Source organism: Sturnira hondurensis, unplaced genomic scaffold (assembly GCF_014824575.4).
Source record: "Sturnira hondurensis isolate 20B ecotype Veracruz unplaced genomic scaffold, ASM1482457v3 Scaffold0022566, whole genome shotgun sequence".
NCBI lineage: Eukaryota > Metazoa > Chordata > Mammalia > Chiroptera > Phyllostomidae > Sturnira > Sturnira hondurensis.
In genome coordinates, this window is record NW_028095197.1 from 18,801,204 (window position 1) to 18,816,623 (window position 15,420).

The window sequence follows — 15,420 nt, forward strand, 5'->3', positions numbered from 1 at the left end:
CTTCTTGTCCTTCTTAAAACATCAAGTTTTTCAATGGGGCAAATCCTTTCACAATGCATACCTATATCAGTTCACCATGTTTTACATTTTAAATACAATTTTATTCATTAATTATATATCAACAGAGCTTGAGGGGAGGGAAACAAAAATAATTTTTAAAAAGCCAGGCATTACCACTCTTCCCACTCAAAAAGTTCTCTGCAGCTTGTCACACATTTCTTTTTTATTGATTTTTTTACTTAATTCCTATTCAAGTACAGTTTTCTGTCTTATATTCCCAGCCCTGCCCACCCCAACCCCAGTGCTCCCCACCTCCCTCCCATTTCCACCCCCCACCTTAGTTATTGTCCATGTGTCCTTCATACTTGTTCATGTGAATCCTTCCCCTTTTCCCCTGTGATTCTCTCCACTCAACCCTCTGGTCCCTGTTAGCCTGTTCTGTATTTCAGTGTGTTTGGTCATATTTTGCTTGCTCGTTTGTTTTGTTATTTAGATTCCTGTTAAAGGTGAGATCATATGGTATTTGTCTTTCACCGCCTGGCTTATTTCACTCAGCATAATGCTTTCCAGTTCCATCCATGATGTTGCAAAGGGTAGGAGCTCCTTCTTTCTTTCTGCTGCATAGAATTCCATTGTGTAAATGTACCATAGTTTTTTGATCCATTCATTTACTGATGGGCATCTAGGTTGCTTCCAACTCTTGGCTATTGTAAATTGTGCTGCTATGAACATCGGGGTGCATAGGTTCTTTTGGATTGGTGTTTCGGAGTTCTTAGGACTCGCAAGAGTGGAATTGCTGGGTCAAAAGGCACGTTCATTTTTAGTTTTCTTAGAAAATTCCATACTGTTTTCCATAGTGGTTGTATCAGTCTGCAATCCCACCAACAGTGAACTAGGGTCCCCTTTTCCCCACAACCTCTCCAGCACTTGTTTGTTTCTTTGTTTATGATGGCCATTCTGACTGGTGTAAAGTGGTATCTCATTGTGGTTTTAATTTGCACCTCTCTGATAGCTAGCGATACTGAGCATCTTTTCATGTGTCTCTGGATCCTCTGCATGTCCTCCTTGGAGAAGTGTCTGTCCAAGTCCTTTGCCCATTTTTTAATTGGGTTGCTTGTCTTCTTAGAGTGGAGTCGTGTAAGTTCTTTGTATATTTTGGAGCTTAAACCTTTGTCTGAGGTATCATTGGCAAATATGTTTTCCCAAAGAGTTGCTTCACTTTTAATCTTGATACTGTTTTTCCTTAGCCACGCAGAAGCTTTTAAGTTTGATGAGATCCCATTTGTTTATTCTTTCCTTTATATCCCTTGCTCTAGGGGACATATCAGTAAAAATCTTGCTGCATGGAATATCTGAGATTTTCCTACCAATGTTCTCCTCTAGGACTTTAATGGTTTCACGGCTTATATTTAAGTCTTTTATCCACCTTGAATTTATTTTGGTGTATGGTGTGAGTTGGTGCTTGAGTTTCATTTTTTTGCATGTAGCTGTCCAGTTCTCCCAACACCATTTGTTGAAGAGGCTATCTTTACTCCATTTTATGTTACTGCCCCCTTTGTCGAATATTAATTGACTGTAGAGATTTGGGTTTATTTCTGGGCTCTTTGTTCTATTCCATTGGTCTCTGTGCCTGTTTTTATGCCAGTACCATAAAAGCAGCTGTTTTGATTACAGTTGTCACACATGTTCCACTGGTCCAGTCATGCCCAACACAAAGATGTTTCCGTCAACAACAGACCCTATATACACAACAGCAGACCCATAAGATTACAATGGAGCTGAAAAACCCCTGTCACCTGGTGACATCATAGTTGACATAACGTCATAGCACAACATGTTACTCATGTTTGTGGTGACGCTGAAAAAGAAGTTTGCTGTAAAACAATATGCCAAATATGCCAAGATTTTGAAGCCAGCAAGCAGACTCAAATATCTCATGATTACCCATGTCTCCGGATGATATCATTTTCTCTAGCACTTTATTTACTCTCATGTTGTTTTATAAATTTAGTGTAGCCTAAGTGTACAGTGTTTATAAGGCCTACAGTAGCATGCAGTAGTGACCTAGACCTTCACATTCACTGACCACTCACTCGCTCACTCACCCAGAGCAACTTCCAGTCCCACAAGCTCCATTCATGCATGTTAAGTCCCTACATCGGTGTATCATTTTGAAATCTTTTATATCATACTTGTACTGTAGCTTTTCTACGTTTAGATGCACAAATACTACCATTGTGTTACAACTGGCTACAGTACTGGGTACAGTAACGTGCTATACAGGATTCTATCCCAGGGACAATAGGCTATACCATTCAGCCTTGGTGTGTGGTAGACTGTACCACCTAGGTTTGTGTGAGTGCGCTCTCTGATGTTCCCTCAACGATGAAATCACCTAACGGTGTATTCCGCAGAACATATTCCCCCTGTCAAGTGGCACATGACCGTATTTACTTCAACATGTAACAATTCATCCTGAGTGCTGCCAAGGTCTGACTTCTCGGCTAAGCTTCTAAGCTGAAAACCTCTGCTTCCACGCCTCTCTGGAAACAATCCCCACACTCTCATGCTCCTCCTCTCCGTTAATGGCATCAGCGTGCCCTTTTTCTGTCCCTAACAGCTTTCAGCACCATTCTAGTGGCCCTTCAGGATTGATCCAAAGCATACCACCCCTGTGCTGCAGACCGTAACCTGTCACTCACACGCAGGACCTGGGCCTCCCTTAATTATCACTCTTCTCTGTGGAGTGAGCTTTCAGCCAGCTTGTCCATGGAGGACGGACTCTGGCTGCAAATCTTTGCCCCAAAGCAGGGACTCTCTTGGTCTCAGGTACTCGGATGACATGTGGCTTAAATGTCAGTTTACGGCATTTATCTGTGTCTGACTGATCTTGGGCATTTGTATTCATGGCTCTCCATGTCTATGAGCTACTTGACAGCAGGGGCCATACGTTTTTGGTGGTTGTTTCTCTTCTATATATTTTTTAATATTAGTGTCCTCAGCCAAGCACAGGGACTAAACCATAGAAAGCATGCAAAGATCTCAGCTGCATCGAACTGAAAGGACAGGGTCTCATATAAAGTGACTAGTGAACTTGGAAAAGTCGGCCATCCTGCCCCAGCCTTTGAACCTGCAAGTCTCTGTCTACTCAGAAAGTAAAGCAAGCCCTGTGACACTACAAAAAATTCTGGGTACAGAATGAATGCCTCATTTTCTTGACATGACAATAATCCCTTTCCCAACAAATCGTAATCCAAGATGGCAAAGCAACCTCCTTAACAAAAGGCAACTCTGTTTCTCCCTGAGTGAGAACACTACAGCCCTGTCCTCTGCCGATTGCCACCTCCTAAGGGGGTCCTCTCCTACTCTCCCAATAAGACCTGCTTATAGTGAGTAACTCCACCTATAGTGAGTAACTAACTCCACCTATAGTGAGTAACTCCACCTATCTGCTCTGCTGTGCTCCAGGAGTGGTTGATAGGCCTTCCATAATTGCCTTGTCTGCCCCCCAACAAAAGGTGCTCCGAAATGCACCCCCTCCCCTCCCTGAGCTCCAGATGAAGCAGAGTTCTTGTGGAAATAACATTCTCTGCGATGGTATTTGTTGTCTCGGCGGCCATGCAGCTGGAAATCGTTTTCTTGTTCCCTGTTCATAACAGCCAGACGTTCATATCTCTCTGACAAGAACTCTTAATTGAGTAATACCATGCTGCCCTGATTAAAGAGGAGCCGCACAGGCTCTCTGGACTTGAAACTTCTGACTCATGGTGGCAGCCTCAACAACAGCCTCTCTAAAACCAAAGAGAATCGAGGCCAGAGGAAGCACAGGCACGCAGGCACGCACACGCATGCAAACATATATATGGGAATACATAAACAGGCCCACACACATCCCACACACATGTAAATATATATAAACACAAATATTTTTGTAGGCTTCTATAAGCAGAAGGACAAGTACGGAAGGCGGCGTAACAAACTGATGACGAAGGGGTTCCATCAGGCAGAGCTGAAGTGGCGGAGGGAGATTGTTACTTCGACATGGCTATATTTCTGAATCATTACAAAACCACTTCTCTTACAAAGGAATACAGCTCCTTCTTCTGGTTAGAACACTTTCTTCTATTTCCATATCCCTGAGTGACTCAAACAAGATAAGTAAAACATATTAACAAAGCAAAGTATCACGATAGCCTGACCTCAAACGAGGTCTGACTCCCCACGAACACTAGATTTGGATTATTCTAGGAAGCAAGTCACACAGCGAACACAGAAACACAAGCACCAGTTGGGTCAAAACTTAAAATATCCCAAGTGAGATGACAGCCACCATGGCCTGCTCTGGCAACTGTGTATGGTGCCAGGTGTGTAACTGAAATACTGTGGGGATCGCTTTGTAAATTATATGATTGTCTAACTACTGTGCTGTACACCTGAAACACAAAATAATACTGAATGTCAATAAAATTTTCTATCTATTACTAATATGTTTCTTTAAAAAAGAAAGCCAGCCCTGGCTGGTGGCTCAGTCTGCTGGAGTGTCCTGCCATAACCGAAAGGTTGTGGGTTTGGGATCAGTTCTGGTCAGGGCACACACCTAGGCTGCATGTTCAATCCCTGATCCCTGGTCCAGATCTGAGTGTCTTCGGGAGGCAACCAATCAATGCTTCTCTTTCACATAGATGTTTCCCTCTCTCCCTCCCTTTCTCTCTAATAGCAATGAAAAAAAATGCCCTTGGGTGAGGAGAAGGAAGGAAGGGAGGAAGGAAGAAAGGAAAGGAGGGAGGGAAGGAGAAGGAGGGGAAGAAAGCCAGCATTACAGATAAGAAACAGCTACGTCTATCCCTAGACTTGTCAACTACCACATAAATCTAGGCAGAACATTTCAAGTTTATAAAAAAAAGAAAATAACACCAGGTTCCATCTCCTCCTTCTTCTCTTATTTAAGAAGGAAAAGCTAACTGACCTGAAATTACTGAGACTAATTTGAAGAAAACATTCCTAAAGTTGAAGAATAGCTCAACACACATGCTCCATATTTGAGGGGATTTCAAAAGAACTTCTTTTAACATGATATGACAGCAAGTGCCCTGAGAGAAGGAACCTTACAGGTCTTGTTTTCTTCTGTTCCTCAGTCATGGTAGGTGTAGAGCAAATACCTATTCACTATGGAATAGATAAATGAACAAATAAAAGATTATATTCAGAAACAAGTAAATAAAAACTAGAATTAGCAGGCAGATATCAGTTCTCATTCCTACTTTACAGATGTCAAAAGAGAGGTCCTTCGATTTACCCAACAGCAGCAAAACCGTAGATAAAAAGCCTCTGGATTCCCACTATTGTGATCCCTTTTTCCTCTTCTAGGTTTCTTGATTTATCTCCTCTGGTTTTTCCAGATCCTAACCTTCCAGGAGCCTTTCCTGAAATACCTCCAACCTCACCTTCCATCCTACACCCACCCTAAGCCCCTGGGTATAAGGTACCTCATGTTTGGTTTCATCATGCTTGTTACAGTGAATTGCAGTCATCTGTGGATATGCTCGTACGCTCCTCGGGGAGGATAGGAGTCCTGCCTTATTCACCCCCCACTCCTTGCCCCTAGTACCTAGGACAATGGTCATTATATAATAGCCAGTCAACTATGTGCTGCTTGGGCTGAAAACAACTTATTTCCTCTGCCCCTGAATCATTTGATTGATTTCTCTTCTCAAGGAGCCCGGAATATCCTTCTGTTGGGGAAGGATTTCAGAAAGAAGGCAGTTTGGCATTGGTCAAGGACAAACAAAGAGAAAGAAAATGGGAGTATAACAGACTTACATTAAATCAAATCCAGTCCATTGTTCTGAAATTTAAGACATGAATAAGGGGCAACTTGCTTTAAGAAAAAAGAAAAAAGGAAGAAGAAGGAGAAATCATCCACAGTATCAGTCTCTTTATAGTAAATTTTAAACTTTAAGAAGCATAGGTGGAATTCTGGTCAAGATGGCGGCATAGGTAAACACGGCTCACTTCCTTGCACAGCTACATCAAAATTACAACTAAAATATAGACAGTCAGCACTCAGAACTGTCAGAAATCCAGTTTAATGGAAGTCTGACAACTACAGGATTAAAGAAACCACCATTCAGATTGGTAGAAGGGGCGGAGACGCAGAACAAGTTGGTCCCACATCAGCCCATGGATAAAAATTCAGAAGGAATATCTCAAAAACATGGAGTCTCAGCCCCACACCAGGCCCCCCAGCCCAGAATTCCAGGTAGGAATGCCAGGTAGGTAAGTCCCCATAACTTCTGGCTGCAAAAACCAGCAGGGATTGAGTCAGTTGGAAGAAACTTCTTGAGTCTCCAGCAGTCCCCTTAAAGAATCCGCATATGGACTTACTAAGACTCATCCCCTCCAAACTCCTGCATTGGGGTAGCAGCTTGAAAAGTACCAGTGGCATATGGGGAGGAACCAAAGTGTCTGGCATCAAGAGCTTGGGGACAGCTTTGTCCCAGACAGAAAGGAGGGCAGAGGCCATTGTCTTTTTTCTGGGCCCTTCCCAACACAGCAACAGAGCTGGCATCTGGGTGCCAGATCTGAGACTCCATCAACCTAGCTAATACTGTTTGACTCACCCTGGAGATCCCCCCAAGGCTCTGTCCCATCCAACTAACAGCCCCACTCAAACTGTTAACTAACTTTTCCATATAAATGGCTGGTCTTTGCACATGGGTCACAATTTCCTAGATCCTACCAAACAACCAACGCCAGGCCTCAGTAGCCCCTCAGAACCCTCTCCTCTTGCTAAATGGCTGCAGGCCCAGCACTAGCAACAGCCAGCCTAGAATCACAGCTTGGCTTCTCCTTAGAATCTCCAAGCCTGACACAAGTAGCAGTCATCTCAGGTTGCTTTAGCTCATGCAGGGTGGCCACAGACAGAACACAAGTGGGTGCTGACTTTGGCCAGCACAACCCAGGAAACCCCAGAACCCGTGAACCTAGCAGACAGCTACAGACCACATTGGATACCACCACCCTGCCCCTGCACAGCTGGTCCTCCATAGAGGGTGGAGGTTGGTAGTCAGTGTTCACAGCCAGTCCTTGCAATGGACTGGCCTAGCTAAATCCCTCCCATTAACTTGCTAACGGCAACCAAGGCTCAACTACAAGAGGAGGGTGTACTCAGCCCACAGGAAGGGAGTGCCTTGAGTATCCAGCTTGATTGATAGGACAATCTGTGTCTCTGGACCCTATAGGACACATACTACATTAGGCCACACTACCAAGACAGAGTCAAAGCAGCTCTACCTAATACATAGACACAAACACAGGGAGGCTGCCAAAATGAGGAGACAGAGAAACATGGCCCAAATGAAAGAACAGATCAAAACTCCAGAAAAAGAACTAAATGAAATGGAGATAAGCAATCTATCAGATGCAGAGTTCAAAACACTGGTTATAAGAATGCTCAAGGAACTTAGTGAGGACCTCAACAGCATAAAAAAGATCCAGTCAGAAATAAAGGATACATTAATTAAAATAATGAACAATTCACAGGAAAACAACAGTCAATTTGATGAAGCCAAGAACCAAGTCAATGATTTGGAACATAAGGAAGCAAAAAACAACCAATCAGAACAAGAAGAAAAAAGAATCCCCCCCCCAAAAAAAAGAATGAGGATAGTGAAAGCAGCCTCTGGGACAGCTTCAAGCCTTCCAACATTCACATCATAGGAATGCCAGTAGAAGGAGAGAAAGAGTAAAAAATTGGATATCTATTTGAAAAAATAGTGAAAGAAAACTAATTTGGTGAAGGAGATAAACACGCAAGTCCAGGGAACACAGAGAATCCCAAACAAGATGGGTACACAGAGGCCCACTCCAAGACACATCACAATTAAAATACCAAAGGTTAAAGATAAAGAGAATCCTAAAAGCAGCCAGAAAAAAGCAGAGAGTTACCTACAGGAGAGTTCCTATAAGACTGTCAGCTGTTTTTTTTTTTTTTTTTTAAAAAAAACACTTTGCAGGCTAGAAGGAATCGGCAAGAAATACTCAAAGTCATGAAAGGCAAGGGACCTATAGCTAGGATTGCTCTACCCAGCAAAGATATCATTTAGAATCAAAGGGCAGATAAAGAGCTTCCCAGACAAGGTAAAGCTAAAGGAGTTCATCATCACCAAGCTATTATTACATGAAAAGTTAAAGGGAGTTATATAGAAAAAGAAGAACAAAGCTACGAAAAATTAAATGACAGCAAATAAATATTGATTAACAATTGAACCTAAAAAACAAATTAAGCAAACAAGAAGAACAGAGACAGAATCATGGATACAGAGAGTGTTTTGATGGCTGCCAGATGGGAGGGGTATGGAGAATTGGGAGGGAGGGGTGAAGAGGTGAGGGGTTAAGAAGTACAAGTAGGTAGTTACAGAACAGCCATGGGGATGTAAAGTACAGTAGAAGAAATGGAGTAGTCAATGAACTTAAACCTATGACCCATGGACATGAACAATGGTGCAGGGATTGCCTGAGGGAGTAGGGGTGCTGGGTAGAGGGGAGCAAAGGGGGAAAAACTGGGACAACTATAATGACATAATCGGTAAAATATAATTTAAAGCGATAAAATAAAAAGCAGTATAGGTAACACTTGATGGCCATAATGAACAAAATTGCCTTCATGTAACAGTTTCAAATCCCACCTCGAAGAGGTTCATGATCAAGTGTTACCAAACTTTCTTTTCCTCTTTTAGTGAAAGAGGCTGATTTTGACATCATTTTCCTGTATCTCCATATTAAACACAACAAACACACCCTGATCGACCTCACCCAGGCTTATACGTGCTTGTGTTAACACTGGACTAAAGTTAAGAGGCTGTCTTACCATTATACCACTTTTTTAAAACAGCACCACAAAAATAAAATAAATTATAACCTAAATCCATGCATGGAGTAAAATAGTCCTCTTTCATTTCTGAAAGAAATTTGACTTTTACACGAACTCCAAGGGTAAAGTTTCTATACCATGGATCAGATGGCAGGAGCTACCACTGAAGTCTTAAAAGGATTTTCTTTGACCCATCCCCATAAGTCATTAATAACAACAATGATGCTACTTTGAAATCATAATAATCTGCAGGAAAAAAATGCCAAGGTGTTTCAGTAAAATCCCTTAATGCCCTTCCCCCCAAAAAGTATATCCTTCTAATAAATACAGTAAACTAACCTTGGGATCCCTCACTTAATTAAATGATCCGACAAGCCAAAACTGAGTTCTCTTGTAGAGATTATGCAAACTACTGGGAAGATCATTCATTCAAATTGTATTCAGATAATAGTAAAAGGCAGTTGACCTATCTTCTTTAATTAACTATCTCCTTGGTAACCCAGCATCTCCAGATTCAAGGGCAATTAGAACACTTACCCAAATGAACTTCACCTTGAACACGCAGCTGACAAGCCATCTATTTCTACCCATGACAGAGATATTGGGGTGTGAAAGGAAACCTACAGGGCTGCTAAGCACCCCTCCAAAATGGGTCCCACAGGCATTCTTCCTATATAAGAGATGATAAACTAGATGCCTCAGCTCTAGAGGTTTGGGGAGTGGGGGAGCAGATGACCAAAAGGAATGTTGTTTAAGAAGTATTAATCTCCAGTACTGAGCGGACTACTTCTACTGGAGGTTAAACTCAACAAAGATTTTCAGAGTTGGGTCAGCCCCCACTGCAGTATTCAGGGTGCTACTCTCCCTCCCCCTCCTCCCCTCCATCCAAACCCCTACCCTTTACAAAGGCATTAACCCCAATTCCAAACTAATTCATTCTTTCTCTTCTGGGCTATGAATGCTCAACCACTGTGGTTAAATACTACGTATAACATAAACAGGGTCAAGAATGCTGGTTGCCAGTGGAGTCGTGTTTAAGTGAACATTAACCAGCAGGCCCTTCCCTAAACAAAACAAAACAAAACAAAATGCCTTCTTGGTCAGCTCTGTGCCTGGAGAGTGATTTTAATCCATATGCGTCAAAGGTCCCGACATAACACAGTAGCACCACTAATTTTAACTAAATTAAATTTCTCAAAAGTAGAAAACTCACTCTCAATTGTGGCAGATGGGGAGAAACCACACATCCATTTATTCTGCAGCTCCTACATAATCAGGATCAGCCAGCAACAATGCCCTAGACAGAACTCACCAGACAGGGGTTACAATGGAATGTGATAGAACAAAAGCCCCATCACCTCTCAGTCATTCCCCCCTCTCACGATGCCTCAGTATGTGTTACTCGGTGTCTTCCTACATCTTGGGGTTAAATACTACTTTCCCTTCCTCACCCTGCACAGCACAACTCCTTAAAATAACACCCAAGCCCCCCCCCCCATAATGTACCACCTTGTATCTTCCCAGCTCTCATTACCCTGGGCTCCAGCCGCACCCTCACCCCTGACGTTCATCTTTTACAAGATGCATCGTTTGCATCCTTCAAGCCCCTTTCAGAAGCCCCAAAGTCAGAATTTAGTTTTCCACTCCCTGGCATGCCAAGGTTCTTGGGTTCTACAACTGCCACCCAGCTACGCAATCCAGCTGCTGTACTGAAGTGAGCTGCACCCTTTCCCGGCACTGCAGCCCTTTCGAGACCCTCCTTTGAATCATTCTAGCATCTTCTCTAGAGGAGGAATTCAGTCATTGCTTACTGAATTAAAACTTCCTCCTCCTTTCAGCTCGACTCTAAGCCATCCACAACGGCTCTCCATGAAATGGTTAACCAATAACACGACAGGGATTTTTTAGGTAACATGCATAAAAAGAAGAAAACAAATGGGAATGTGAGGCCGAGTCAGAGAGGCCAGAGCAGAAAACCTTCAAATTAAACCAAGAGCTTGCATTCGGGTTTTCACCACATCACACTTCACTTTTAAAATCAATCATGTTCCGCCCTGGCTGGTATAGCTCAGTGGATTGAGCTTGGGCCTACAAACCAGACCATCGCAGTTCAATTCCCAGCCAGGGCACATTCCTGGGTTGCAGGCCAGTTCCCAGCAGGGGATGCACAAGAGGCAACCATACATTGATACTTCTCTCCTTCTCTCCTTCCCTTCCTCTCTAAAGATAAATAAATAAATAAAATCTTAAAAATAGAGTAAAATAAAAAATAAAATTAATCATGTTTCTCAAGTACATATGCATATTGGTACCAGAAAATTAAAGAAAGGCTACATATCAGGCACAGACATTCAAATCATGACCTCAAACTAAATTTCAAAACTCGTGTGATTTCCTGACCACTTGGTGCTTCCCGGTAAAAATGACAGTGTATTCTTCCCAGATTGCAACTTGCCCTACAAAGCATTCGAAATAGGTTTCTGGCCCTAACGGCCACTACCAGACTGAATGTCATTATGTATCAAAAAAGACTTAGTAAGTAAGGATTTTACTTTCTCTCAATTCACCAGTAGGTGTAACAGAACAGATTCAGGAAAACCTTGAAACTACTATGGTGTAATTTTTGTAATCAACTTACTCTTTGGAAAAATATTAACTTCAAAGGAAAACAGAAGTTTTTTTTTTAATATTTTATTTATTTATCTTTAGAGGGGAAGGAAAGGAGAGAGGAAGAGAAACATTAATGTATGGTTGCTTCTCCTGCATCCCCTGCTGGGAACTGGCCCCTGCAGGAAACTGGCCTGCAACCCAAGCATGTGCCCTGACTGGGAATCGAACTGCGATCGTCTGGTTCGAGAAAACAGGAGTTTTAAAATGCAAGTTGCCAAACGAGCTGCCACCCACATCCCCACCTCTGTTATTTTCTCCCATCATTCGCAGGGATCCTGAGACCCAGGCGCAGTGCCCACAGCCCTGGGCGGCCACTGACTGGCTGAGACAATACTGCAGATTAGAAGGAGCATAGGTCAGCCGTAAGGGTCTCTTTGATTTTAAAGCTAAGCAGGTTCACACCGTTTAAATAAGAGTAGTGGAAGGCTGGTGGGGGGGGGGGGGCAGTACCCCCGATGTCCTTTTGGAGGAAGAAATAAAGAGAAAAATGAANAGACCCAGGCGCAGTGCCCACAGCCCTGGGCGGCCACTGACTGGCTGAGACAATACTGCAGATTAGAAGGAGCATAGGTCAGCTGTAAGGGTCTCTTTGATTTTAAAGCTAAGCAGGTTCACACCGTTTAAATAAGAGTAGTGGAAGGCTGGTGGGGGGGGGGCAGTACCCCCGATGTCCTTTTGGAGGAAGAAATAAAGAGAAAAATGAACTCCCAGTTCAAGGCTCTTCCCCCTCTAGGCATCTCCTCCCGCTGGTTTTCCTCCACCTTCCTGGCCTTCTTGTCCTCTCACTTTCCTCCAGGCCCAACCCCTTCACACCTCCCCTCTACCCTCTTCCTACTATTCTAACACGGGACAGCCACCCACCGGTCTCTAGCCACTTGGGGAGCTGGAAGGAACGGCAAAGATCATCAAACCCCTCCATTTTCTAGATGAGCGCCGGGAGAAGGAGGAGAATGAGCTGACCTGACCGGCTAAGGTCACACCACTAGGGGACGCGGCGTGCGCACTGGCTTGAATCGTGACAGCCCAGTCCTCCTGCCTGGCCCCTCAGTCCTGGCCTTCCCGCCACACAATATTTCTTTCTCCTGCTACTTGGCTTCTATATCTTAGAATTAAATGGTATCAAGAAAGATACCATAACAGCTGTAACATGCTTATAACGCTGGTTGTTGGTGACAATTTTGTGTTGGGGGCAAATATGCTCACTCCTACCCGGATTTGGAGAAACGGGACTGAAACAACTAGTGGGCACAGTGAGAGGGAGTGAGTGAATGAGCAATGGAATTTACCTCGATCCAAACAGCCGTAACTCCAGTATGCACCCTTTTTCATTGGGGCTCACTCTTCAATTGGACAAGACACTGTTTCCTTCCAAGAACTTATCAGTATTTCCACTGCAGGGCCTCCCTTTCACCAAAACTGCAGGCTCTGAATCACAGACCTCTCACTTCACAGTCATGCTTCCACCGGGCAAACGGCACTAACTAACGCAAGTCGATGAAAACCCCGGACTGTTAGAGCCTGAAGGAATAGAGGGTTTTTGCTCTAACAACTGCAGTTACGTATTTTCAATATGCCCTTTTGCAAAGATGCACCTATTTCAACGGGATGCAACACATTCATGGTGAAGTTTTAATAAGTGAACGCTCGCTGGAAACCCACATTTACGGGGGAGGGGGGCGGGGGGGGGACGTGGATTGCAAGGAAGAGGAAAAGAAAGAAGAGCAGAAGTAGCAGCAGAAAGCAAGTCTCCGGGCCCCAGACTGAAAGCAACAAGTCCTGGATGCCGTCATTCCTACACATCAAAAGGCCGAGTGGCAGCAAAGGAAAACAACAATAAATTTTAAATTCATTCAACACAAGCTAGTCTTACACAAACCAAAGGAGCCCGTTGATTTCAAAACCACCATCTCCAAGCCAGGTCACTCCCTCGCCTTAGATTTTCCAGTTACTTGCTAAGCGTGTTTGTTAAGCGGATGGACAGACTCTTAGGTTTAAAGCCCTCAGCCCGGGACAGACTACTGAGTTGCCGGTAAGAAGCAAGTGGTACGGGAGATCCGAGCCGCTGGGTGTGGGGACACCCTGCGGTCCACGTCCACCCGGACGCGGCTTTAGAGGGATCTTCAGCGCCCCCGGCAAGCCTTCCCATGCCCCCACCCGGTCCCAGGTAACTCAAGGCCACCTACGTGTCACTTGGGTGTGCCCCTGGACGCACTAACCTGGCGGGGGTACAGGAGGGCCGGCGGCCCGGGCGTCTGCAGCAACTTCCCTCCCAGGGCTCGGTCAACTGGTTGGTTAGGGAGGCCAGGACAGCCTCGCCTCCTGCAGGCCGGCTCGCAGGAACGCACACCCACCCACACCCGACACGGGCGAGCGCGCGCGCGCACACCCACACACTCGCACGCACAACCACAAAGCCCGCCTGTCGCCAGACAGAGCGATCCTAACCCGCTGGAGGCGACTCCGCCGCCACTGGCTCGGAGCCCAAGGGGCGCTGTCTCCCCGCCCCGCACCCGCCTCTTTACCTGAGCTTGCCCCGACCGCCTGGAGTCCGGCTCTCGCCGCCCTCGGGCTGGCCTCCAGCTGCGTGGTCAGTCCTTGCGTCCCCCCAACCTCGACCAGCCAAACCAGCTCTCGGCCCGCCCCTCGACTGTCGCCAGGAGCCGGGCCACCCCCTGCGCCCACTCTGCCGGGGTCCCGCGCAAGGCCGGGAGGCCGCGGAGGGCTCGGGGCGGCGGAGTCCAGGCTGCCCAAGATCCAGGCAGCGCTCTGCAGGGGGACAGGGGAGTCACGACTCCCGGAGCGTCAAACTCGGCTCGGCCCCAACTGCTCCGGCTTTGGCGCGAGGGCAGGGGCCCCTGGAGAGGGGGCGCCGAGAGAGGGCCAAAGAGGCAGGACGCCAGCCGCCTTCCTCCCCGCCTCCTTTCTTTTCTGCTAGCTCCACGTAGCACAAGTCAGCGACTCCCGCACCCCCGACCCCTCCTCCCCCTAGCTCGTTCCCTTACCTGCTGTGACACCCCCAGAGCCCTTAGCGTCGGCGATCCCCTTCCCCCATTCATTCACCGAACTTCCCGCCCCGGCGCCCAAGCCTCCCATTCATTACTTTACCAGCCCCCAGTCACCGCCTCCTCCCGGGAGCAGACACACCCTCGGCCACCAGCCTGGGGTCCCCACCCCCACGTCCTCCAGAACTCACCTCAGGGCCCGACAGCCGGCAGGACTCCGGTGGGCTCCCTCACACACTGCATTTTCATTTTGTTGCTCGTCTCCTCCCACTTGAAAAGCTCTGGAAAACATCGCAGGGCCCGCAAAACCCCTGAAGCATGGCCTCTCTTAGTTCAGTCTCTAAACTTTACAGAAGGCACAGAGTTCCTCCCAGCACAGCCTTTATTCGGAGGCTGCAGACTTTGCCGCTGCAAAGGTGCGCTCGTCTCCGAGTTTCCGATGGACTGGCTGGGTCTGCAGACCAAAGCAAGTGTGGCCAGGCTCCCTTAGTCCCCTCTGTCCATGGTTATAAATTTCTCCTCCGCTTTCCCGGTGAAACTTTGCAAGGGCGAACTATCAGTGTGTTAGAAGAGTAATGAAGGGCGGGGAATGCACACCTGGAGGTGTGGGCGGGAGCGGTGCGGGACTCCTGCCTGGGGATCACCTGGGAAAGCGGCAGCCCGGGCCCTAAAACGACACCCAGTCCCGGGGGGGGGGGGTGTCCAGCCGCGCCACCCCCCACCCCCTCCCACCCTTGGTTTCCCGGGATTTCCGAAGGGTTGGCAAATTCTCTGGCTCTCACTCCTCTGCTAAAGCTGCCACACTTCGAAATTAGCTGCTTAGGAATAAAAAGCTTAGTGAACTCTCTCCGGATATTAGAAGGCCACGACAGCGGT

At 46.1% G+C, this 15,420-nt stretch overlaps 1 protein-coding gene across 5 annotated transcripts in view; it reads right to left on the minus strand.

The window, feature by feature from the left end:
* LPAR1 (lysophosphatidic acid receptor 1) overlaps positions 1–14,565 on the minus strand; it is a 124,706-nt gene extending 110,141 nt beyond the window's left edge. For 2 of the 5 annotated variants that reach the window (XM_037035910.1, XM_037035911.1), the window contains exon 1: positions 13,759–13,985. The gene's annotated coding sequence lies outside the window, so the exon portion shown is untranslated. Of the gene's footprint in view, positions 1–12,980; positions 13,002–13,758; positions 13,986–14,064; positions 14,368–14,544 lie in introns of those variants that run through there. The other 3 variants (XM_037035915.1, XM_037035912.1, XM_037035914.1) reach the window with 3 other exon arrangements.
* Between the last annotated feature and the right edge of the window lie 855 nt (positions 14,566–15,420).